The following is a 27,500-nucleotide window of genomic DNA, read 5'->3' as shown; positions in this document are numbered from 1 at the left end:
ACCCATTCCTTCTATCCAGAGATGGTTTTAGAGTCCATTATAAAGGATGAGGTTACGGAGTACATGGAGGTTCACGATAAAATAGACCAAAGTCAGCATGGCTTTGCGAAGGGGAGGTCTTACTTGACAAATTTGCTGGAATTCTTTCATGAAGTAAATAGCAGGACAGACAAAAGTGAGTCAGTAGATGTTGTGTAATTAGATTTTCAGAAACCCTTTGATAAGGAACCATACATGAGGCTGCTAAGGAAAATGAGAGACACAGTATCAAAGGGCAGATACTTTCATGGACAGCAAGTTGGCTGAGTGGCAGAAGACAAAGGGTGGCTATAAAGGGGCTTTTTCTGGTTGGCTGCCAGTAACTAGCGGAGTCCTGCAGGGGTCGATGGTGGGACTGCTACTCTTCTCGTTGGATATTAATGATTTGGATGAATGGATTGAAGGCTTTGTGGCCACGTTTGCAGATGATACGGAAATAGGTGGAAGGGCAGGTAGTGTAGAAAAAGCAGGGACTCTGCAGAAGGATTTGGACAGGTTGGGCGAGTGGGCAGAGAAGTGGCAGATGGAATAGAGTGCAGCAATGTCTGGAGTCATGCATTTTGGTAGTAGGAATAAAGGTGGAAATTATTTTCTAAATGGGGAGAGAATCCAGAAATCGGAAGTGCAAAGGGACTTGAGAGTGCTGGTGCAGGATTCCAAAAATGTGAATCTGCAAGTTGCATCGGTAGTAAAGAAAACAAACTCAACGCTAGCATTTATTTCAAGAGGGTTTGTATACAAAAACAGGGATGTAATGCTGAGGCTCTATAAGGCACTGGTCTGGCCCACATGTGGAATATTGTGAGCAATATTGGGTAACATACCTGAGGAAGGATGTGCTGGCTCTGGATAAGGTCCAGAGGAGGTTTACAAGAATGATCCCAGGAATGAGTAGGTTAGCCCATGATTAAGAAAGAACTACAGATGCTGGAAAAATCGAAGATAGACAATAATGCTGGAGAAACTCAGCGGGTGAGGCAGCATCTATGGAGCAAAGGAAATAGGTGACGTTTCGGGTCGAGACCCTTCTTCAGACTGATGTGGGGACGGGAGGTGGGAAGAAGAAAGGAAGAGGCGGAGACTGTGGGCTGTGGGAGAGCTGGGAATGGGAGGGGATGGAAGGAGAAAGCAGGGACTACCTGAAATTGGAGAAGTCAATGTTCATATCGCTGGGGTGTAAACTACCCAAGCGAAATATGAGTCCTCCAATTTGCGGTGGGTCTTACTCTGGCAATGGAGGAGACCCAGGACAGAAAGGTCGGATTCGGAATGGGAGGGGGAGTTGAAGTGCTGAGCCACCGGGAGATCAGGTTGGTTAATGCGAACCGTGCGGAGGTGTTGGGCAAAGCGATCGCCAAGCCTACGCTTGGTCTCACCGATGTAGAGCAGCTGACACCTAGAGCAGCGGATGCAATAGATGAGGTTGGAGGAGGTGCAGGTGAACCTCTGCCTCACCTGGAAAGACAGTCGGGGTCCTTGGATGGAGTCGAGGGGAGAGGTAAAGGGACAGGTGTTGCATCTCCTGCGGTTGCAAGGGGAAAGTACCAGGAAAGGGGGTGGTTTGGGTGGGAAAGGACGAGTTGACCAGGGAGTTATGGAGGGAGCGGTCTCTGCGGAAAGCCAAAAGGGGAGGAGATGGGAAGATGTGACCAGTGGTGGGATCCCGTTGGAGGTGGCGAAAATGTGAGAGGATTATCTGTTGTATGTGACGGCTGGTCGGGTGGAAGGTGAAGACAAGGGGGACTCAACCCTTGTTACGAGTGGGGGAATGGGGGGTGAGAACGGAGCTACGGGATATAGAGGAGACCCTGGTGAGAGCCTCATCTATAGTTGAAGAGGGACGTTTGTCGGCACTGGGCCTGTACTCGCTGGAGTTTAGAAGAATGAGGGGGAACCTCATTGAACCATACAGAATAGTGAAAGGCCTGGATAGAGTGGATGTGAAGAGGATGTTTCCACCAGTGGGAGAGTCTAGGACTAGAGGTCACAGCCTCAGAATTAAAGGACATTCTTTTTGGAAGATGAGGAGGAATTTCTTTAGTCAGAGGGTGGTGAATCTGTGGGATTCTTTGCCACAGAAGGTTGTGGAGGCCAAGTCAGTGGATATATTAACCTACAGACTTGTGTGTCTTGGGGATATGAGGAGGGAACCGGAGCGTCCAGAGAAAGCCCAGTGGTCACAGGGAGAACGTGCAAACTCCGTATAGACAGAATCCATAGTCAGGATCAAACCCAGGTCTCTGGTGCAGTCAGGTAGCTGGTCTAACGTTGTGCCTACAATGGATGGGGTGTGTGAGCTGGAGACACCCCCTCCATGACACACTGGTCAACTTGAGGAGCACCTTCAGCAACAGACTGGTTCCACCAAGATGCAGCACAGAACGACACAGGAGATCCTTCTTCCCTGGTGGCTATCATAGAAACATAGAAATTAGGTGCAGGAGTAGAGGCCATTCGGCCCTTCGAGCCTGCACCGCCATTCAATATGATCATGGCTGATCATCTAACTCAGTATCCCGTACCTGCCTTCTCTCCATACCCCCTGATCCCCTTAGCCACAAGGGCCACATCTAACTCCCTCTTAAATATAGCCAATGAACTGGCCTCGACTACCCTCTGTGGCAGAGAGTTCCAGAGATTCACCACTCTCTGTGTGAAAAAAGTTCTGCTCATCTCGGTTTTAAAGGATTTCCCCCTTATCCTTAAACTGTGACCCCTTGTCCTGGACTTCCCCAACATCGGGAATAATCTTCCTGCATCTAGCCTGTCCAACCCCTTAAGAATTTTGTAAGTTTCTATAATATCCCCTCTCAATCTCCTAAATTCTAGAGAGTTCTATCAAACTGTACAACTCCTCCCCCTTCTGTCATGGGCTAGACTGACTACGCCCTCCCCGTCCCCCCAATCTTTCCACATCCCCAACCCTGAGCTTTAGTTTCATGATTCTTGGTGTGGTTTATGGCGGCTGGGAGACCAATTTCCCTCCTGGGAAAAATAAAGTTCTCTCGTAGCGTTTAGTATCATTGCCACGGTTACCCAAGTAACAAAGTGGGTGATCCAGGGAGCAATGACTGAGTTAATGAGACATTCGCACTTTCACTGGACCATCCTTGTATACGTACACATGCATGGCTGCATATAGTCACAGAGTGGCATGGAAACAGGCCCTTCAGCCCAACTTGCCCACACCGGCCAACACATCCCAGCTACACTAGCCTCACCTGCCCACGTTTGGTCCATATCCCTCCAAACCCGTCCTATCCATGTACCTGTCTAACTGTTTTGTACACGTTTGGATTGTCCCAGCCTCAACTACCTCCTCTGGCAGCTTGTTCCATACACCCACCAGTATCTTTGACACGAGCATATAGGCCAATACTAAGCACTTGATGATGATCCATGTATTGAGGATGGACATTCTTGCTATTGAGGGGGTGCAGCGTAGGTTTACAAGATTAATTCCTGGGATGGCGGGACTGTCACATGTTGAGAGAATGGAGTGGCTGGGCTTGTACACTCTGGAGTTTAGAAGGATGAGAGGGAAAACCTATTGAAACATATAAGATTATTAAGGGTTTGGACACGCTAGAGGCAGGAAACATGTTCCCGATGTTGGGGGAGTCCAGAACCAGGGGCCACACACAGTTTAAGAATAAGGGGTAAGCCATTTAGAACGGAGACGAGGAAACACTTTTTTCACACAGAGAGTTGCGAGTCTGTGGAATTCTCTGCCTGGTGGAGGCCGGTTCTCTGGGTACTTTCAAGAGAGAGCTAGATAGGGCTCTTAAAGATAGCGGAGTCAGGGGATATGGGGAGAAGGCAGGAACGGGGTACTGATTATGGATGATCAGCCATGATCACATTGAATGGCGGTGCTGGCTCGAAGGGCCGAATGGCCTACTCCTGCACCTATTGTCTATTGTCTACTGTCTATTGTCTATTGACCACACTGTATCTCTAAACTAAACTAAACTAAACTAAACTTGAGGGCCCCGACCCAAAACACCGCCTATCCATTCCTTCCACTGATACTGCCTGACCTGCTGAGTTACTCCAGCACTCTGTGATTTGCTCTAGACTCAGCATCTGCAGTCTCTCGTTTCAGTAGCTGGAGCTCTCCAAGTTGCTATTGAGGACAGATAAGTATATTCAGGCCGAATTGATATGGGAATGGCATCCAGACAAGGAAATGTATTTTACTGATAAATAATGGTGGCACCTCCAGTTATTTGATAGCAAGTGAGAAAGTAAACTGCAGGGCAGTCTTGTAAGAGTTAAGATTTATTATTGCCTTGGAGAACTAAAATAGCTTTGTGTTCTTGTATGGTTCAGGTTATCTGAACCTGTTGATTGGATTATCGTCTTAACGTCTGTGAGATCTATTAATTTGCCATTCAGTACGGGCTTTGTACGCTGCAGAGTTGAATTGGAGCTGTAATTGTATATCGGGGATTGGGGAAACTTCATCCACACTGGATGAAGCAGGTTATAATAGCCGCTTTTAGGCAACTCACGTGGACCGAGCAGCATTTGATACATGCTCCTAATCTCAGCTATATGAAAAATAGATTTTGGAGTGCAAGAAATAGCTCGATACAAGGTCTTTTTTCGTGAACTATTGGAATGTATAACACAGCTGTTTGCCCGGTCAGTCAGTTCACACGGTACCTTGGGCAATTCCATTCTTGTTCACTTGTTCTGTCGTATCAGCGGGAACATTAAGTCCATGAATATTGAGGGGAGGGGGAAGCTCACTAACACTGTGTTTCAATGGGTGTTGCAGTAATTAAATGAAGCCCACCTCGTACTTGGAACTCCATGGAGGGGGGGTACTATTTAGTTCTTCGGCAGAAAAAGACCCAAAGTGCTGGAGTAACTCAGCGGGTCATTTTTATGGAATTCCCTGCCACAGAGGGCAGTGGAGGCCAAATCACTGGATGGATTTAAGAGAGAGTTAGATAGAGCTCTAGGGGCTAATGGAGTCAAGGGATATGGGGAGAAGGCAGGCACGGGTTATTGATAGGGGACCATCAGCCATGATCACAATGAATGGCGGTGCTGGCTCGAAGGGCCGAATGGCCTCCTCCTGCACCTATTTTCTATGTTTCTACGTCAGGCAGCATCTGTGGAGAACATGGATAGGTGACGTTTCACAGAGGAAGAATCAGGGACTAGTAAAGTGCAAGTTCTGTACAAGTATCACAAGCGCAGGAAGGAGGAATGCCCAGCGTATGGGCAGGGCTGCAACAGATGTGGACACAAAACCACGTTGCCTGCTGCTGCAAGCAGAGGAAGGAGAGCATTCAGAAACGGGGTCTGCACACAGAGGCATCTGACACAACGTCCATTTCTGACACAGAGTCTGTGAGTTGCATTGAGATCAATGCAGCTGAAAACAATTCCTCTTGGCCTATTGGCTGAGATGCAGGTCGGCACAGCCATCAAGTTTCAGGTTGACTCTGGTGCCAGTGTTAATGTGATTCCCAAGCATCTTGTACCCAACAATGAGGACATTAGATGAGAGAAAATCACCTTAAAGATGGACAACGGATCCAACCTGCTGGCGGAAGACAGGGCGAAAGTCGTACTCCGGAATGAGACACACAACAAGATGTACCGGGTTCACTTCATAGTGGTAGAGGAAGACTGGCTCACACCGCTCCTGAGCGGCAAAGCTGCACAAACAGATGAAACTCATCACGATTCACTACGAGAACTTCAGGAGCCTGAATGCTGTTAGCGAGACTGGCTCATTACTCAAGCGATACAAAGATGTCTTTGACGACGAAAGACCTGGGAGACTGCCTGGCAAGGTCAAGATGGTAACTAGGACGGAGAAGGTGACCCCATCACAGTGTCCTGCAAAACCGGTACCTGTAGCCATGAAAGAGAATGTCATGAATAGTCTCATGAAGCTGATCGAACATCTTGACTAAAGTCGAAGAACCAACTGAGTGGTTCAGAGTTGAGGTTCTGCATAGATCCTAGACCCCTCTACAAAGTCCTGAAAAGGGAGATCCACAGACTACCAGTCATAGAGGACGTACTCCCTGAGCTGTCCAAGGCGAAGATTTTCTCCAAATCTGATCTGAAGTCAGGATATCTCCACTGTGAACAAGATGAGGAGCGCAGTTTCCTAACAACCATGAACTCCCCTTTTGGGAGATATCGCTGGAAGAGGTGGCCATTTGGACTGAAAGTAAGCGCAGAGAACTTCCAGAAGAAGCTCCAACAAGCCCTTGAAGGATTAGAGGGAGTGGAATGTGTTGCAGATGACATCATCCTATTCGGAGTAGGGGACATCAGAGAAGATGCAGAAAGAAGACTGCAAGATCTTCTTCAGCGATGCAGAGACAGAGGCATCAAGCTGAACCGGAAGAAGTCGGTATCACATTTCTAGGACATATAAATACAGATTGTGGTCTGAAACCGTATCTGAAGAAGATCCAAGCTATCCTGGAGATGCCTAACCCAACCAATCCAACAGAAATCCAAAGATTAGGCAGTGTAAACTACTTGGCAAGATTCCTGCCAATGTTGTCGGACACATTCGAGCCTTTGAGGAGATTGACCCACAAGGAAGCAGATTGGGAATGGTCATCAGAACATGACATGGCAATGTCAAAGATCAAGGAGCTGTTGACGACGGCACCTATCCTGGCGTACTACACACCAGACCAACAGCTGACCATACAATGTGATGCAAGCAAGGCAGGTCTAGGTGCAACACTTATGCAGAAGGGACCACTGTCCAATGTGAGTCGAGCATTGACGTCAACCGAGCAGAGATATGCTCAGATTGAGAAGGAGGCACTAGCAACAGTGTTTGCCCTCGAGCGCTTCCATCTGTACACCTACGGACAGAGAGTGATCGTGGAGAGTGACCACAAGCCATTGGAAGTCATAGTAAAAAAGCCTCTGCATACAGCCCCAAGATGTCTCCAGGACATGATGATGAGGATGGTACACTATGACATTGAGATCAAGTGGGTAAAGGGGAAAGACATGCATCTAGCAGACATGGTCTCCCGAGCATACCTCCCTGACACCACAGGATCAACCACATTCACTGATGTCAACGTAGTTCAGTCCTTGAGCATGGGAGAGGACAAGGGCAAACGCATCCAAGCCCACACCAGGGAAGACGAAACACTACAGATCCTTAAGAGAGTAATCCAAAATAGTTCAAAGTAAACTTTATTGTCAATTCAATTATGCAACAGTAGTTACACAGAGGATTGAAATTACGTTTCCCCATACTCCAAATGTGCAAGTAATATTAAAAACACAGACAGACAACATACCAATAAAAATAGATAATAGACATTACATTATTTCAAATATTAAAATATTCACAGTGTGCCAAAATGCATTTCGTTGTCTCCAATGCATTTCGTTGTCTCTGTACTGTACACTGACAATGACAATTAAAATTGAATCTGAATCTGTAGCAAAAACTTTGAGGTATTTTAAACAGGGTGCAACAATGAAAAGTGCAATATAGAAAAAAGTGCAAATTTCGTACTGGAGACATTGAGCCAAAGTTATTTTCACAGTTTGTTGTCTTTGTTTGGGTACTGTTCATGGAATTTTCTTAAGTGTGTTGAGTAGTCTGATGGCCTGAGGAAAAAAGCTGTTTTTGAATCTGGTGGTTTTGCTCCGCATGCTGCGGTAGCGCTTACCGGAAGGTAGGAGGGTGAACATATGAAAATAGATGGCCAGGTCACGGCAGAAGTCCCAGAGGCAGCACAACCGTACTTCAATGTCAGAGACAAGTTGAGTGTGCAAGACGACATAGTATTCAGAGGAGAGAGAGTTGTAATCCCTGTCACTCTACGTAGAGATATGAAGGAGACTCCACACCTCTCACCTGGGAATGGAAGGAACCCTCAGACGTGCTAGAGAATGCATTTTCGGTCCCAAAATGAACTCTGATGTGAAAAAGTTCATTTCAAACTGTGAAGCCTGCAGATGTACAAACAACAGAATCAGAAAGAAACTCTGATGCCCCACCACCTCCCAGATCGCCCATGGGAGAAAGTGGGAGCCCATATGTTTGAGCTTGAGGGAAAGCACTATTTAATCACAATGGACTCTCTATCTAATGTCTGGGAGATAGACAGACTGTACGACCTGACTAGCAGGACAACCATTGTGAAACTCAATAGCCACTTCGCAAGATACGGGATTCCCAGCACTGTGGTAAGTGGCAATGGGACACAGTTCTCATCAGAGGAGTTCACCAAATTTACCAGAAAATGGGAATTTGACCTCTACACAATTTCTCCACGACAGCCAGGCTAACGGTAAGGTGGAATCGGCAGTCAAGGCAGCTAGGCGAGTGCTTAAGAAAACCACTCACTCCAAGACAGATGTCTACTTGGCAAGACTAGAATTGATCAAGGAGTGAACAGTAGTCCTGCACAAAGACTACATGGGAGGAGAACAAGGATGACACTTCCAACAACATCTAAACTCCTCAAACCACGTGGTGCTGAGATACTCACAGAGGAGAGGAGAAAGATGAAGGATTTGCAAGGAAAACAGTCAAAGATCCACAACCGACATGCCATGGATCTGCCAATCCTGGAAGAAGGTGATGTCGTAAGATTCAAACCCTGTAAACTAGGAGACACCAGATGGCAGAGAGCAATAGTTCAGACAAGACTGGATGAGAGATCGTCAGATCATGAGAGATCATACGAAGTCGAGACAGAGTCAGGACTTCTAATCCGACATAATCGAGTGGAACTGAAGACCGGAGAACTACCTTCACACATAACTCCAGAGAAACCACCAGACGTGGAGAAGACTGGAACACGTTTGCAACCTCAGCTGACATGGAAAAGACCAACACAACATGCATCACCGGAAAAAGATGCAACTCGTGAAACTCTAAACACAGAGAAATCTAAACAAAAACGAAGTGATTCAAGAGAAGAAACTAGAAGTGGTGCACAGAATGTACCTACTGAAAAGAGAGACATTTCTGAAAGAAACACCATCACAAAGACTAGGGCAGGAAGAGCTGTCAACCGCTGGAAAGGTATAACATGCAGTAATGTGTTTTGCTGTGATGGACCTACCTGCTTATGAGAAGAAAGCATGTGAACATTAGTTTGGTTTTGAAATGTCACAAGTGTGACTCTGAATGAAATTGTGAAATAAGACAGAACAGTTGTTTCATTCTGTTAAGTTAAACCATATTACTACGGTGTAATATTATGAAAAGTGTTTAAGTTTACTTTGTTTTGGGATGGTCGGAAATGTAATCCCAAAATATCAAAATGTGACAATATCCATGTAATTTATGCATATGAGCTTTACTCATTCTCGCACATGCTCAGTAAATCAGTCAGTGACTTTTGACTTGGAAATAAATCATTCCTGTTTTAGACTCCAACACGAGTGCGTGTGCAGCCATCTTTCTCTGTATATTATGTACTAGTTTACTTATTTCATAAATAGACAGATATCAAAACAACAGAGCAGTCCGTGACCCTGAGTGGTGACGAGCAGACCTGGGAATCATAAGGGATAGGGGTAGAATTAGGCCATTTGGCCCATCCAGTCTACTCTGCCATCTATCTGATCGGCTGATCTATCTCTCCCTCCTCACCTCATTCTCCTGCCTTCCACCCAGGATATCTGACACCCGTACTAATCAAGAAGTTATCTATCTCTGCCTAAAATATATCCACTGACTTGGGCTCCGCAGCCTTCAGTGGCAAGAAATTTCTCAGATTCACCACCTTCTGACTAAAGACATTTCTCCTCATCTCCTTCCTAAATTAACGTCCTTTAATTCTGAGGCTGTGACCTCTAGTCCTGGACACTCCCACTAGTGGAAACATCCTCTCCACATCCACTCTATCCAGGCCTTTCACTATTTTGTACATTTCAATGAGGTCCTCCCTCATTCTTCTAAACTCCAGTGAGTACAGGCCCAGTGCCGACAAACGCTCATCATAAGCTAACCCACTCATTCCTGGGATCATTCTTGTAGACCACCCCTGGACCCTGTCCAGAGCCAACACATCCTTCCTCAGAAATGGGGCGCAAAATTGCTCACAATGTTCCAAATGCAGCCTGACCAGCCTCAGCATTACGTTCCTGTTTTTGTATGTAAGCCCTCTCAAAATAAATGGTAGCATTTAAATGCTAGCTAAATAAATGCTAGAATCATGCAGCTCAGAGCACAGAAGCCACAACGATCGATATTTAATCAACTGGTTGTGATTTCCACCAGTTAAACACCAGTTCTACAGCTCGCTGCTATTCTTATCTTCCCAATGCTTTAGTTGCTTGAACATAGAGCATATGACAGAACAGCACGGGAACAGGCCCTTTGGCCCACAATGTCCGTGCTAAACTAATAGAATGGATATATTTAAGGCAGAGATAGACAAATTTTTGATTAGAACGGGTGTCTAGGTTTATGGGAAGGCAGGAAAATGGGATTAGGAGGCAGAGATAATAGCCAATAGACAATAGGTGCAGGAGGAGGCCATTCGGCCCTTCAAGCCAGCACTGCCATTCAACGTGATCATGGCTGGCCACCCACAATCAATACCCCGTTCCTGCCTTCTCCCTATATATCCCCTGACTCTGCTATCTTTAAGGTTTCCGTTCAGGTTTCCTAAGTGAGACAGGGGCATAAGTGAGCAATGTGGAGCGGTGTTGTGTCCATACCAGTGATGGTTTGCTCCCTCCGTAGACTTTGTAGACTCTCCCCATGGCGTGGGGACCTTGCAGTAGGCAACCCCTCTGCTCTTCTCCAGCTTGTTTACCATATCAACCAGTGCCACATTCCATTACATGTTGGCCATGTATGGGCATGTTGGGCCGAAGGGCCTGTTTCCACGCTGTATCACTCTATGACCTTGGCATCTACACTCTGTCACTTTTGGCCTTCGTGGAGACGGAGAAGATTAGTGCGGGTGTCAGAGGTTATGGGGAGAAGGCAGGAGAATGGCATTAGGAGGGAGAGATGGATCAGCCAATGATTGAATGGTGGAGTAGACTTGATGGGCCGAATGGCCTAATTCTGCTCCTATCACTTATGACACAGAGAGTGGTGTCTGTGGAGTTCTCCGCCACGGAGGGCGGTGGAGGCCGGTTCTATGGATACTTTCAAGGGAGAGCTAGATGGGGCTCTTAAAGATAGCGGAGTCAGGGGATATGGGGAGAAGGCAGCAACAGGGTACTGATTGGGGATGATCAGCCATGATCACATTGAATGGCGGTGCTGGCTCGTAGGGCCGAATGGCCTACTCCTGCACCTATTGTCTATTAGAAACATAGAAACATATTAGGTGCAGGAGTAGAGGCCATTCGGCCCTTCGAGCCTGCACCGCCATTCAATATGATCAATATTCTCCCTTATCCCGTACCTGCCTTCTCTCCGTACCCCCTGATCCCCTTAGCCAGAAGGGCCACATCTAACTCCCTCTTAAATATAGCCAATGAACTGGCCTCGACTACCCTCTGTGGCAGAGAATTCCACAGATTCACCACTCTCTGTGTGAAAAGAGTGTGAAAAGCATATTGACATTATGACCTTATGAGGAGTAGTTTATAGTTACATCACGTTCAGCACGGACTTCATGGGCCGAAGGGCCTGTTCCTGTATTGCACTGGTCTATGTTCTAAGAAGCCTTGTGTAGGGATGGCCACATCCAATTCTGACACAGGGAACCTGCTTTCAGAGTTGAGGTTCGCCTAGCTTGATCAAGCTTGACCTAGTGTACAAAACTCTTTAAACAAGGCCCCGAGGAGATACACGGGTCAAATCACCATCAGTGTTGTTGGCCGGTGACTAAAGAAATGACGAGGTGCAGGCAGACTCGAGAGTCAAGAGGGTTTAGCTGTCAAATGTGTAGAAAACACAACAATAAAATTCCTACTTGCAACAGCATAACAGGTTAGTAAACACAGAACTCAAAGACAATAGACAATAGACAATAGGTGCAAGAGTAGGCCATTCGGCCCTTCAATGTGATCATGGCTGATCATCCCCAATCAGTACCCCGTTCCTGCCTTCTCCCCATATCCCCTGCCTTCTCCCCATATACCCTGACTCTGCTATCTTTAAGAGCCCTATCTAGCTCTCTCTTGAAAGCATTCAGAGAACCGGCCTCCACCGCCCTCTGAGGCAGAGAATTCCACAGATAAAGATAACATAATTAAGATGAAAATTTTGATCAATTAATTAAAACGCCCAATATTAGTGCAAAGTCCCCAGTTACAACCGAGAGTTTGTAGTTTAGTTGGTGGTTGTCCTGATGGATGTTGGGAAGAAGCTGTTTGTTCCTGAACCTGGATGTTACAGTTTTCAGGCTCCTGTACCTTCTTCCTTCTTCTTGATGGTAGCAGTGAGACGAGAGCGAGTGTGGCCAGGGTGTTGTGGGGTCCCTGATGATGCTGGCTGCCTTCATGAGGGAGCGCCTCCTATAGATGCCTTCGATGGTGGGGAGGTCCGTACCTGTGATGGACCGGGCAGTGTGTACAGTTTAGCTGGATAATATGCAGGACCTGATTGTGGACCATGGTTCCAGTGCTATCCAATATAACTCTCTTGTTTCTTCAGTCATAATTTGATTGTGTCTTTCCCTGAAGATAGTGAAGATGAGTGTCGGCTAACGGCCAATACTTTACCCAGTTATGCGCCACTTTGAACAGCCAATCTCATTCATTCCAGGGACAAACACAGTTTTCTCCTCACCATAAAAAGATTGTCCTGCAATAATCAACAGTATTTCTTTACACAGAGGGTGATGGGCGCCTGCCATGGGTAGTGGTGGAGGCAGATGCCATAGTGGTATTTAGATAAGCAGGTGGATATGGAGGGATATGGATCAGGTGCAGGCAGAGAAGAGTAGTTTAATTTGGCATCATGCGGGCAGAAGGGACTGTTCCTGTGTTGTACTGTGAATCTCCCTGTGACCGCGTGGGTTTCCTCTGGGTGCTCTGGTTTCCTCCCATATGCCAAAGACGTGCGGGTTTGTAGGTTAATTGACGTCTGTAATTGCCCCTAGTGTGTAGGGAGTAGATGCAACAGCGGCAGTGGTGCAACTAAGTGTGAACGGGCGATTGGTGGTGGTGTGGACTCGCTAAACCAAATGGGCTGTTTCCACACAGTATCTCTGAAATTCACCGGAACTAAACAAAATTAGACTCCTACCATGGAGACCATCAAACACCGATCACCACTCATCCCATTTAGGGCCTGTCCCACTTACGTGATTTTTTCGGTGACTTCAGGCACCCGTCACAGTCGCCGCAGGTCGTCGAAAATGTTCAACATGTTGACAATCCAGCGGCCACCAGAACAAGGTTCGACTCTTTGGGCGACTACTCACGCCCGTACAGGCTTCACCCCCGCGACTAGTCGCACACACAACCTGTATAATCATATAACAATTACAGCACGGAAACAGGCCATCTCGGCCCTACAAGTCCGTGCCGAACAACTTTTTTTTCCCTTAGTCCCACCTGCCTGCACTCATACCATAACCCTCCATTCCCTTCTCATCCATATGCCTATCCAATTTATTTTTAAATGATACCAACGAACCTGCCTCCACCACTTCCACTGGAAGCTCATTCCACACCGCCACCACTCTCTGAGTAAAGAAGTTCCCCCTCATATTACCCCTAAACTTCTGTCCCTTAATTCTGAAGTCATGTCCTCTTGTTTGAATCTTCCCTATTCTCAAAGGGAAAAGCTTATCCACATCAACTCTGTCTATCCCTCTCATCATTTTAAAGACCTCTATCAAGTCCCCCCTTAACCTACTGCGCTCCAGAGAATAAAGACCTAACTTATTCAACCTATCTCTGTAACTTAGTACTTAGTCGTGAGTAGTCTTCCAAATTGAGGAACAGGCCCTTTACACTCTCCCTGTATTCCCCACAACGCCCCCAGATTCTACCACTCTCCGATACACCAGCAGCAGGTGACATCGGGCAGTTCACCGACCAGCCCACACCTCTCGCCAATGTGTGAGAAGGTTGCAGCACCAGGGAAGAAAATAATGTAGATATCGTGCCAACTCCACACCGACAGCACTGTGGGTTAGTGTTGAGCCTGGGTCGCTGGAGTGTAAAGGACCTGTCCCACTTTCCACGACCTAATTCATGACCTCTGCCAAGTTTGCCCTTGACCCATACACGCAGCATGGTCGTCGCGAGGTCGTAGGTAGGTCGTAGGTAGGTTGTAGCAGGCCGTGATGCTGGTTGTAGGTACTCGTGGCATCAAATAGGTCGGGGCGTTTTTCTAGCATGATGAAAAATGTCCACGTGTAATAAAGGTTGTGAATTCAGTCGTGAAAGTGGGACGGGCCCTTTAGGCAACTGAACCTCTATAAACATCTCAAACCCCAGTCAGGATGAGGAGCTGACTTGACCAACACTCATACCCTCACCTGGAGCTATCTCGTGTCTGTATATACTCCACACCCTACATCCCACCAGCCTCATTCTACACGTAATCGTATCAGGGTTTTAATTGTAAATCCCTGACTTTTATAATGTAGGTGCCAGGATATAACCATATAACCATATAACATATACAGCACGGAAACAGGCCATCTCGGCCCTACAAGTCCATGCCGAACAACTTTTTTCCCTTAGTCCCACCTGCCTGCACTCGTACCATAACCCTCCATTCCCTTCTCATCCATATGCCTATCCAATTTATTTTTAAATGATACCAACGAACCTGCCTCCACCACTTCCACTGGAAGCTCATTCCACACCGCTAGCACTCTCTGAGTAAAGAAGTTCCCCCTCATGTTACCCCTAAACTTCTGTCCCTTAATTCTGAAGTCATGTCCTCTTGTTTGAATCTTCCCTATTCTCAAAGGGAAAAGCCTGTCCACAGGATATACTTACTGTGACTATTTGTAAAAGAAAATATGCAGTTGGATCAGAGAAACATGATTTATCTGGGCTCAACAGCAAATGTACTCGTAGTTTCCATGGTATATGGATGCAGCGCTGGCATTGAAAGTGTGGACCCAGCTCAGTGGAAACAATCGATCTATCTTTGTTTTAATTCCTCGAAGAAACACTCAGAGGACTGTGTGTTAGTGTTCACCAATCACACATTTGGAATCCATTCTCATCACCTGATCAAGTCAAGGAAAGAGCGTTCACGTTGATCGCGGGCAGCCCTGTTTGCGCCAATCTTTCCACCGCCACGCACAAGAAGCAACAAGACGGACACCATTGTGTGCAGATGCCGAGAGGTGTCTTCAGCTCTGGCTGAACAACTTCTAATCTTGTGTGTGTGGGCTCGACAAGAAGAAGAAGCCCTAATCAAATATAAGGGAAAACATGCATAGAAATGAGAATGGATCTGGGTATGGACATAGAGAGAGACAAGACTGTAGAGACGAGGAACTGCAGATACTGGTTTACATAACAAGGCACAAAGTGCTGGAGTAACTCAGCGGGTCAGGCAGCATCTGTGGGGAACAAGGATAGGTGACGTTTCACAGAGTGCTGGCCCGTAACTCAGCCAGAAGGATTTCAGGCCCAAACGTTCTATGGAGCTAAGGAAATAGGCTGCAACGTTTCGGGCCGAAACCCAGTATCTGGTTTCGACCCGAAACGTTGTCTATTTCAGAGAAGGATTTCGGCCCGAAACGTTGCCTATTTCCTTAGCTCCATAGATGCTGCTGCACCATAACTCAGCGGGTCAGGCAGCATCTGTGGTGAACATGGAAAGGTGCAGTTTCACAGAGTGCTGGAGCAACTCAGCGGGTCAGGCAGCAACTGTGGAGAACATGGATAGGTGACGTTTCACAGAGTGCTGGAGTAACTCAGCGGGTCAGGCAGCATCTATGGAGAACATGGATAGGTGACGTTTCACAGAGTGCTGGAGTAACTCAGCGGGTCAGGCAGCATCTGTGGAGAACATGGATAGGCAATATTTTGGGTCAGGATCCTACATCAGTCTGAAGGAAGGTCTTGACCTGAAACGTCACCTATCCATGTTCTCCACAGATACAGGCTGACCCGCTGAGTAACTCCAGTGCTTTCTACTGGACTGCTACATATGGAGTTCTTTTATGAGATCCAATGACACATGGACATTGGAAACAATTAGATTTGCAATCCTTGTGTCTGCAAAGGTTGTGTTAAACTTGTAAAACACTGGCATTAAGTTCTGATACTAGATCATTATTTACAGTACAACTGGCTATCCTCATGTGACAAATATGTTGTGTTTTTGTCTGGATATTTCATGCTGGAAAAGTGATGAAGTTGTGTAACAGTCGTACAGAAGAACATCTTTCCATGGTGGAGTACAGTGCTGCATTAATAGCCTCCCCAGGGAGATCTATGGATATTTTCTCAAGGTGTGAAAGGCACCCTGAGCACTTACAAACATTGAGAATAGGAAATAAAATGCAGCTTGTTTAAATGTTGAAGTCACAACCACACTCACAATTAAATGTTCCATGTTCAGAATGGAAACTGGCAAGAATTTCATTTCAAAGTGTTACATTTTATAGTCATAGGAGCCAAAGGCATTCCAATTTTTAGAGCCCAGACACTTATGAAACAATTTTTAAGTTTACCCACTTACACTTGACTACTTGAATCCAAATTTCTTGAATTAGTGATTTTGAACAAATGTAAATATTGTAATAACATCTGCACACGCCTCCCCTTTCCTCACATAATATTATAATCTAAACATTGGATTGCATTCAGGCAGCATCTCTGGAGAGAAGGAATGGGTGGTTTCAGATCGAAACCCTTCTTCAGACTGCAGAAGGGTCCCGGCCCAAAACGTCACCTATCCATGTTCTCCAGAGATGCTGCCTGTCCCGCTGAGTTACTCCAGCACTCTGTGTCTATCTTATCTATACATAGCTTGGAGTCTGGATATAATCAATGATCCACATTTCCAAGTGGCTTGTAGCCAATGGGTCTGTTCATCCACATTGGATCAGTACTAAAGCAAGGGGTTCCAACATGCTCGTGAAATCATGTTACCCAGTATAACCGAACCTGTGTTAATGTCGGGAACTAATTCTGTATTAATCTCACAGCTAACTTTAATTATTTTAATATTTGTCATTAAATTCACCACCTTCCAGAATCTGTGGAGATAAAGGGAAACTTGTACACAGAGATATTCTCTGACATGTGAAGACATTGACATTACTGATTCCTGTGACTGATCCACAGAGTGAGAATCCCAGTATCATTTCATGAAGCTGCCACAATTGCACATCACTTGCTGCTTCAACTTGCCAAAAACTTTCATTCTGGTGAATAACAGTAAAAAGCCTTTTAATGGCAAGGCAGTTGTTGGCAACCTATCAGACTCCTTTTCTAAGAGAGTAAATGATGTGAAGTTTACTTTCACCGTTGCAGGCTGTGGAGGCCAAGTCAGTGGATATTATACGGCAGAGATAGATAGATTCTTGTATATATAAATATATAACATTTTATATAATGGTATATGGACACACTGATCTGTTCTGTGGTCATGCATACTATATTCTGTTGTGCTGAAGCAAAGCAAGAATTTCATTGTCCTATCTGGGACACATGACAATAAACTCCCTTGACTTGACTTGATTAGTGCGGGTGTCAGGGGTTATGGGGAGAAGGCAGGAGAATGGGGTTGAGAGGGAAAAGTAGATCAGCCATGATTGAATGATGGTGTGGACTTGATGGGCCAAATGGCCCAATTCTGCTATCACTGATGGACATGAATTTATGTCAGGAGATTTTACAAATGACAAATGTTTGAAATTCCAGAACTTCAATTTTTCCTGTCTCTCAATCCATGTTTCTGTTCACTCACTATTTCTCTTTCTGGCCTGGAATATATCTCGGTCTGGATTTAGCTGGTTAGTCAAGAATTGGAGTAACTCAGCGGGTCAGGCAGCAACTGTGGAGAACATGGATGGAGAACAGGTGTGGAGAACATGGATAGGTGACGTTTCACAGAGTGCTGGAGTAACTCAGCGGGTGCAGCAGCATCTATGGAGCTAAGGAAATAGGCAACGTTTCGGGTCGAAACCCTTCCGGGTTTCGGCCCGAAACGTTGCCTATTTCCAGAAGGGTTTCGGTCCGAAACGTTGCCTATTTCCTCAGCTCCATAGATGCTGTTGCACCATAACTCAGCGGGTCAGGCAGCATCTGTGGAGAACATGGATAGGTGACGTTTCACAGAGTGCTGGAGTAACTCAGCGGGTCAGGCAGCATCTGTGGAGAACATGGATAGGTGACGTTTCACAGAGTGCTGGAGTAACTCAGCAGGTCAGGCAGCATCTGTGGAGAACATGGATAGGTGACGTTTTGGAGCCACTTGTGCTGAAGGGTTGGGTCTTGTATCTGGCTCAGGGTCGTAGATTCCATTGTTTCCAATAACTATCGTGTGAATGAGATTTAAGAAGCTGAGGGGAAGGGAGTGCACTTCTTACAAAATTTAATTGGATTATATTTTGTATTTATTCATCCATTTCTTAACATTTTCAAGTCAATGTCCCAGGATACTGTATTGCCACTTGTATCCAAGTCAGTGAAATTGTATTTTTGCATACAGTGCAGTGACCATGCTACTACATTCCAATGTACCAGAGTGTAGGAGCACACTGAGTCTGTACACTTTATACACCATCCCATACCCTTCAATACCAAAGGTTCCCTCAAATATTTTGAGTGACTAGTTTCAGTAAAAGCTATATAATTTGTTTAAATAATTAATTTTAATAGGTTTCAAACATCTTCAAATTTCAGATATTTTTACAAATGATTAAAAAATCTCTGACGACATTTTCGGAAGGCAAAACTGATGCCAGCTGGCTCAGCGGGTCTTATTGAAACATATAAAATTGTTAAGGGTTTGGACACGCTAGAGGCAGGAAACATGTTCCCGATGTTGGGGGAGTCCAGAACCAGAGGCCACACACAGTTTAAGAATAAGGAGTAAGCCATTTAGAACAGAGACGAGGAAACACTTTTTCTCACAGAGAGTTGTGAGTCTGTGGAATTCTCTGCCTCAGAGGGCGGTGGAGGCCGGTTCTCTGGATACTTTCAAGAAAGAGCTAGATAGGGCTCTTAAAGATAGCGGAGTCAGGGGATCTGGGGAGAAGGCAGGAACGGGGTACTGATTGGGGATGATCAGCCATGATCAAATTAATAATAATAATAATAAATTTTATTTATGGGCGCCTTTCAAGAGACTCAAGGAACATTGAATGGCGGTGCTGGCTCGAAGGGCCGAATGGCCTACTCCTGCTCCCATTGTCTATTGTCTATTGTCTATTGTCAGGCAGCATCAGCGGAGGGAATGGACAGGCAACGGTTCATTAGTATTGTGGAGTCATAGAGTCCTACAACACGGAAACACCTTTCGGCCCAAGTCATCCATGCCGACCAAACTAACCCATCTAAGCAGGTCTGATTTGCCTGCATTTGGTCCATATCCCTCTGAATCTGTCTTATCCATGGACCAGTCCAGTTTCATTTTGCATGAAGACCTGAGATACCCAGATTTCTTGCTGTGCTGCCGTTGGCTATCTTAACTCAGTGGGCAAAAGATCTAAACATGGAAATGTTCTCAATTTAGGTGCCATGACTGTGTACTTAATACTGGATGGCCACTCTAGCCAAATGTATCACAGTATCATGAGGTTTAGAGGAGAAAGCTAAAACCATGAGAACACTGATTTGGCATTCCGCCCTTCTGGAGACCAGGGGCAACGTTTCATTGGAAATACAAAGAACTGCAGATGCTACAACCTAGAGTAAAACACAAGTGGATGTGGAGAGGATGTCTCCACCAGTGGGAGAGTCAAGGACTAGAGGTCACAGCTTCAGAATTAAAGACCATTCTTTTGGGAAGGAGATGAGGGGAAATGTATTTCATCAGACGGTGGTGAATCTGTGGAATTCTTTGCCACTGAAGGATGTGGAGGCTAAGTCAGTGGATATTTTTAAGGCGGAGATGGATATATTTTGTGTCACATTAGTCTGAAGAAGGGTCTCGACCCGAAACGTCGCCCATTCCTTTTCTCCAGCGATGCTGCCTCACCCGCTGAGTTACTCCAGCATTTTGTGTCTACCTTCGATCTAATCCAGCATCTTCAGTTCTTTCTTACACATGGATATATTTTTGATCAGTGCGGGTGTCAGAGGTTATGGGGAGAAGGCAGAAGAATGGAGTTAAGAGGGAGAGATAGATCAGCCATGATTGAATGGCAGAGTTGACTTGATGGGCCGAATGGACTAATTCTACTCCTAATCATTTATGATCTTATGACCTGAGGTCAAGGTGTTGAAGGAACTTAATGGGTCAGGCAACAACCATGGAGAGAATGAACAGATTTGAATGTTTATTCCTGCATGCTAATGTGTATCATCATACACAAACCAAACTCCATTTAAGACACAACAAAATATATTTTGTCAAATAAAACCTTTTAATTACCTTCCTTAGATTTGCTGGACTAACATCATCTTCAACGTCACTTTCTGCACTTTCACCACTCACTAAGTAGTAATTTTTGCTGTAATTTCCTCATTCTGAGAATGATATATCATTTTGGAATGAGCTACGTTTAAGCATCAGGTTTATGGAAGAGTTCTAGACCTAACAGATGATTTGCATCGCCATATGGCTGGAGTCACCTCTGCTTTTAGCTAAACCATCTGGTGCAAGAGTTAAATATAAACTGCCAATTGTATGTGATGAGGTTATTTATATTCTAAAATCTTGATAATAAGAGGATATCAAATAGGCATTCAATTCTCCCAATTTTCAATAACATTGAATTTTCTAAGTTTAGGTAACTAGCCCTCTTTGGTCTCCCCTCTCTTTCCTTTGTCCCATCTGATGTGCACCCATTTCTCCCACTATTCCGCCCCTCTTTCCACTTCCTCACTCACAGTCCTTCCGCTGACAGCAGCATTTACGCCTCCTCTCTCCTTATCTCACTGCCTTTTCATCCCTGGCCTTTGGCCACCCATCCTCCAATCACCCCCCTCAGCTGTACCCACCTATCACTTGCCTGGCTTTGTCCTGTCCCCACCTCTCTTCCAGCTTTCTCCCCTCTTCAATGACCAGTCCGAAGAAAGGTCCCGACCTGAAACGTCACCTATCCATGTTCTCCACAGATGCTGCCTGACCCGCTGAGTTTCTCCAGCACTCTGTGAAACGTCATCTATCCATGTTCTCCACAGATGCTGCCTGACCCGCTGAGTTATGGTGCAGCAGCATCTATGGAGCGAAGGAAATAGGAGCGAAGGAAATAGGCAGGGTTTCGGGCCGAAACCCTTCTGGAAATAGGCAACGTTTCGGGCCGAAACCCGGAAGGGTTCCAGCACTCTGAAACGTCACCTATCCATTAGCTCCATTGATGCTGCTGCACCCGCTGAGTTACTCCAGCACTCTGTGAAACGTCACCTATCCACGTTCTCCACAGATGCTGCCTGACCCTCTGAGTTACTCCAGCACTCTGTGAAACGTCACCTATCCATGTTCTCCACAGATGCTGCCTGACCCACTGAGTTACTCCAGCACTCTGTGAAACGTCACCTATCCATGTTCTCCACAGATGCTGCCTGACCCTCTGAGTTACTCCAGCACTCTGTGCCCTTTGCTCAAGATTCACAGATTTAGCATCTGCAGTTCCGTATGTGTATGAAGAACAAATATAGTTGTTTTAGAGTTCATGAGAGGATGAATTGTCAGACTGCGGAGATGTGTTAGCTGAAGTGATTTCTTAGTCTCAAAGTTTCTCAGAAGCTGTAACCAGGTAGATATTGCCGATGCCGCTCACACTGAGAGCAACAGAGGTAATGTGCTCTCGTCCCTCTATGTCACACCAGCGAGCAGCCGGGTGTGCGGTCTGCCACTGCCGCACGTTATCTGAAAGAAGAATTAAGTTCCCACTGTTGTTCATCCTTTGTGACTTGCATTGGTTTACGCTTACCCAAGGCTATTCCACGGAATTCTGGTTCACTACAGTGATTGAAGGAACTCATAACTTGCGCAGAGAGAATTGCACAAACACCAATAAAGCCTTAAAGCCAAGTTATCCTGAGCGATCACGTATCATCTCAAAAAGCTGGAGTAACGCAGCGGGACAGGCAGCATCACTGGAGAGAAGGAATGGGTGACGTTTCGGGTCGAGACCCTTCTTCAGACATGTAGACCATCAGACATGGTTCTCATGTCGTTGGCCAAGGGATAGATGTTTGGAATCATATCCCATATCCCCACTGCCCATATCCCCACTGCCCATATCCCCACTGCCCATATCCCCACTGCCCATATCCCCACTGCCCATATCCCCACTGCCCATATCCCCACTGCCCATATCCTCACTGCCCATATCCCCACTGCCCATATCCCCACTGCCCATATGCCCATATCCCCACTGCCCATATCCCCACTGCCCATATCCCCACTGCCCATATCCCCACTGCCCATATCCCCACTGCCCATATCCCCACTGCCCATATCCCCACTGCCCATATCCCCACTGCCCATATCCCCACTGCCCATATCCCCACTGCCCATATCCCCACTGCCCATAACCCCACTGCCCATATCCTCACTGCCCATATCCTCACTGCCCATATCCTCACTGCCCATATCCTCACTGCCCATATCCCCACTGCCCATATCCCTACTGCCCATATCCCCACTGCCCATATCCTCACGGCCCATATCCCCATTGCCCATATCCCCACTGCCCATAACCCTCACACATTCCTTGGAGTATGAGGGGTGATCTGATAGAGACGTGCAAAATCATGAGAGGAATATATCGGGTAGAGGCACAGAGTCTCTTGCCCAGAGTAGGGGAATTGAGAACCAGAAGATAGGTTTAAAGTGAGGGGGTAACTCACTTTAAACCTGAGGGGTAACTTTTTCACAAAAAGGGTGGTGGGTATATGGAACGAGCTGCCGGAGGAAGGAGTTGAGGCTGGGACTATCGCAACACTTAAGAAACATTTAGACAGGTACATGGATAGGACAGGTTTATGGGATGTGGGCCAAATGCAAGCCGATGGGACTAGTGTCGATGGGACATGTTGGTCGGTGTGGGCAAGTTGGGCTGAGGGGTCTGTTTCCAAGCTGTATCACTCTATGATTTACCTGAATAAAACTCTATCTGCCATTCATCTGCCCTCCATCTGAAGGCCCAGTTGATGTAGATCCCTTTATAATCATAGCTAACCTTCTTCACTGTCCGTTGTTATATCAGTCCTAATGAATTATTGTTCAGGGTACGTCACGAACCATGCTTTCATTATGATTTGCAAGGAAAAGCATTTGGCAACCAATACTCACTTTATTGGCATGAAATGTTTCAATCCAATTAATTTGAAAGATTACTGAATCTTTTTCCTATTAGAGAATTGCTTGTTGAAATGTTAACTCGTATATATTTTAACGTTTGAAAGGAGTTTCCAATTATATAGCTTTATATCATTTCCCTCACTCAAATTTCTCTTGAAAGGAATGTAGCCACAGCATGGAAAGAGGCCCTTCACTCCAGCTCATCCATGCTAACCACTGAACAAATCCCCACTTGCCTGCACGGACCCATATCCCTAGCATTGATCAAAATAAAACTCTATCTGCCATAACTCAGCCCATTGCCCCAATGGATCTCATGGTAATCATAAGAAGGATCTCGACCCGAAACGACGCCCATTCCCACAGATGCTGCTTCACCCGCTGAATTTCTCCAGCTTTTTCATGTACCTTCACTATACACCTTGTTACTAGTTTTTGTGTCACCGGCAAAAAATGACTAATTACGCAGCATTCTCATCATTCTCATCCACGCAGTTGATACTGTGACCCACAGTCGACCCAGCACCAATCCCTGTGGTAAACCACGTATATCTATATTGTCATTTCCTGAGTAATCACATACCCAGAGGAAACAAAAAAACGTTGCTCAACCAGTGTCCATTCATTGTGCAGTAAAAAATAAATAGAGATAAAAATACATATATCATGAACAAATTAAACACTCTACTAAACATTAACAGGCGTTCCGATCGGCAGCGGCACGACAGTGGCTCTGCTGCAGTGTGTCCAGGTTGGTGGTTGGTGCGCGATACTTTGGCAGGGGGCAAAGTCCGTTTATCAGTCTTGCAAACTTGCTACATACCCTCAGTCTGTTAAACAACCCTCTGCCGCCACCTTCCGCTTCCTACCTCCCGGCCAATTTTGTACGCACTCTCCCAACATATATTTGGTGCTAGAGCTGGAGTAACTCGGTGGGACAGGCAGCATCTCTGGAGAGAAGGAATAGGTAACGTTTCTGAAGAAGGATCTCGACACGAAACGTCACCCATTACTTCTCTCCAGAGCAACCGCCTGTCCCGCTGAGTTACTCCAGCACTTTGTGTCTATCTTTGGTTTAAACCAGCATCTGCAGTTCCTTCCTACTGACAGAATATCTGATGCTTTTGTCCTGCTCTTCCTGTGAGCTTGCAGCAGATGAATTTAATGACAAATATTAAAATAATTAAAGTTAGCTGTGAGATGAACATATAATTAGTTCCCCACATTCACACAGGTTCGGTTATGCTGGCTTATATTATTGGAACCCTTGCTTTAACACTGCTCCAAAGTGGATGAACAGACCCCTTCCTTGGCTGCAAGACCCTTGGGAATGTGGCTTGTTGATTCTATCCAGACTCCAAGCTGTATGTAGATAAGATGGATATAGAGTACTGGAGTAACTCAGCGGGTCAGGCATTATCTCTGGAGAAAAGAATTAGGTGATGATTTGGGTCGGAGCCCTTATTCAGTCTGCAGGAGGGTCCCAGTGTGAAGAAGTGTTCCTACCTGAAACGTCACCTAATCCTTTTCCCCAGAGATGCTGCCTGACCCACTGTTACTCCAGCACTCTGTGAAACGTTATTCTCTCTGTGATCTCGTGCATCTATTCCTGGTGCTTACACTGACCTAACATGTGGAAGACAAGATCACATAGAGTGCCTCTGCCTCTTTGGTCATCAGTACTCTGAAGTCTAACTTACACTTCTCAATGATGATGGATATGCCACACAGCAGTGACCAAGTAGACTGGGCTGTGAGTTCCGACCAACAATGTCTCCTTCACCAGCCACCCCAACATTAATTGGCAGTAATAATGTGGCCTTATTTTAACCACCTCGAGCACAACGCTGTTTCTTCATTTGGTTTTGCCACGGCCTTGTATTTCTTTTCATGATGAAATGTTGAGCAGATCATAGAGGTTATGTCAGCCACATGTTTGTACTGCACAGCTGCTGTTAGTTAGTTAGTTTAGTTTATTGTCACGTGTATCGAGGTACAATGAAAAGCTTTTGTTGTGCGCTAACCAGTCAGCGGGACCCTTCTTCAGTTCTGACATAAAACGTCACCTACCCATGTTGCCAAGACATGCTGTGTGACAATATCCATGTCATTTATGCATGTGAACAGGGCTCATTCTCGCACATCAGTGACCTTTGACTTGAAATAAATCATTCCTTTTTTTGATTCCAACACGAGTGTGTGTGGAGCCATCTTTCTCTGTATATGATGTGCTAGTTTACTTATTTTATAAATAGACAGATATCAAAACATGCTGCCTGACCCGCTGAGTTACTCCAGCACTCTGTGAAACGTCACCTATCCGTGTTCTCCACAGATGCTGCCTGACCCGCTGAGTTACTCCAGCACTCTGTGAAACATCACCTATCCATGTTCTCCACAGATGCTGTCTGACCCGCTGAGTTACTCCAGCACTCTGTGAAACGTCACCTATCCATGTTCTCTACAGATGCTGCCTGACCCGCTGAGTTACTCCAGCACTCTGTGAAACGTCACCTATCCATGTTCTCTACAGATGCTGGCTGCCCTGCACTATTATGGTTACCTAGTACTATGGCTATTAATTTATTAAATATTATGATTTAATATTATATATAACATTAATTATAAATTCTAATGTATCGATAATTAATTTATAATGAATTGATTATAAATTATTAGACAGTATTTATGTATGTATTAATACAAGCCTGTTTTGTTGCTGTACGTAAGAATTTCATTGTTCCCTCGTCAGTACACATAACAATTAAAATCATTAGAGTAAATATGCCATGATCATATTGAATGGTGGTGCTGGTTCGAAGGGCCAAATGGCCTACTCCTGCACCTATTTTCTATGTTTCTAAAGTTAAGAGCTGGAGGAACTCAGAGTCATCTGTGGAGGGAATGGACACACAATGTTTTGGGTCAGGGCTCTTCTCCAGGAGTCAAGATGGATCCCAAACCTTAAACGTTGCATGTCCGTTTCCTCCACAGATGCTGCCTGACATTCTGAGTTCTTCCAGCACTTTGTGTTTTGCTCGATTCCAGCATCTGCATTAAGGACGTGGTTTTTTTTTGTTGCACTAATATTGAGTTATTGAATTTTGTTTAATTTTAAGACGTTGTTTGTTTATTTTATATTATATATGTGTACTGTGTTTATAGACCTGTTATGTTGCTGAGACTAAGACTTTCATTGTAGTCTGTTCACAGATGCTGCCTGCCTGACCTACCGAGTTCCTCCACCACCTTTTGCTTTGATTCACAGTCTAAAGTTCATCAGTATTAGGAGCAGAGTTAGGCCATTCGGCCCATCAAGTCTACTCCGCCATTCAACCATGGCTGATCTATCTCTCCCTCCCAACCCCATTCTCCTGCCTTCTCCCCATAACCCCTGACACCCGCACTGATCAAGAATCTATCAATCTCTGCCTTAAAAATAAAGTAGCAATGAATTCCATTAACGGTTAACTAGTTCTAACCAAGGGACCCAGACCCAGAACCCCGATAGTTTCTCTCCCACAAGTAACACACAGCCATTGGGGGAATCCAGGGTACAATTTAACACAAGGTGCTGGAGTAACTCAGCGGGTCTTAGTGCGTGTGTGTGTGTGTGTGTGTGTGTGTGTGTGTGTGTGTGTGTGTGTGTGTGTGTGTGTGTGTGTGTGTGTAACAGTGTGTGTGTGTGTGTGTGTGTGTGTGTGTGTGTGTGTGTGTGTGTGGGTGTTTGTGAGAGAGTGAGTGTGTGTGTGTGTGAGTGTGTGTGTGTGTGCACCAGTGTGTGTGTGTGTGTGCACCAGTGTGTGTGTGTGTGTGCACCAGTGTGTGTGTGTGAGTGTGTGTGTGTGCACCAGTGTGTGTGTGTTTTGAGAGAGTGTGCACCAGCGTGTGTGTGTGTGTGAGTGTGTGTGTGTGTGCACCAGTGCGTGTGTGTGTGTGTGAGTATGCACCAGTGTGTGTGTGTGTTTGTGTGCACCAGTGTGTGTGTGTGAGTGTGCACCAGTGTGTGTGTGTGTGTGTGTGTGAGTGTTGTGTGTGTGTGTGTGTGTGCAACAGTGTGTGTGAGTGTATGAGCGTGTGCACCAGTGTGGTGTGTGTGTGTGTGTGTGTGAGTGTGTTG

At 45.8% G+C, this 27,500-nt stretch overlaps 1 protein-coding gene across 2 annotated transcripts in view; it reads left to right on the top strand.

The window, feature by feature from the left end:
- wnt5a (wingless-type MMTV integration site family, member 5a) overlaps window positions 1-27,500 on the top strand; it is a 56,983-nt gene that overhangs the window by 28,147 nt on the left and 1,336 nt on the right. The gene's annotated exons all lie outside the window — the stretch shown is intronic.

This window comes from Leucoraja erinacea, chromosome 16 (assembly GCF_028641065.1).
Source record: "Leucoraja erinacea ecotype New England chromosome 16, Leri_hhj_1, whole genome shotgun sequence".
NCBI lineage: Eukaryota > Metazoa > Chordata > Chondrichthyes > Rajiformes > Rajidae > Leucoraja > Leucoraja erinaceus.
Note: the sequence above shows the minus strand (reverse complement) of the source record. Positions and strands in the feature narration are given on the sequence as shown.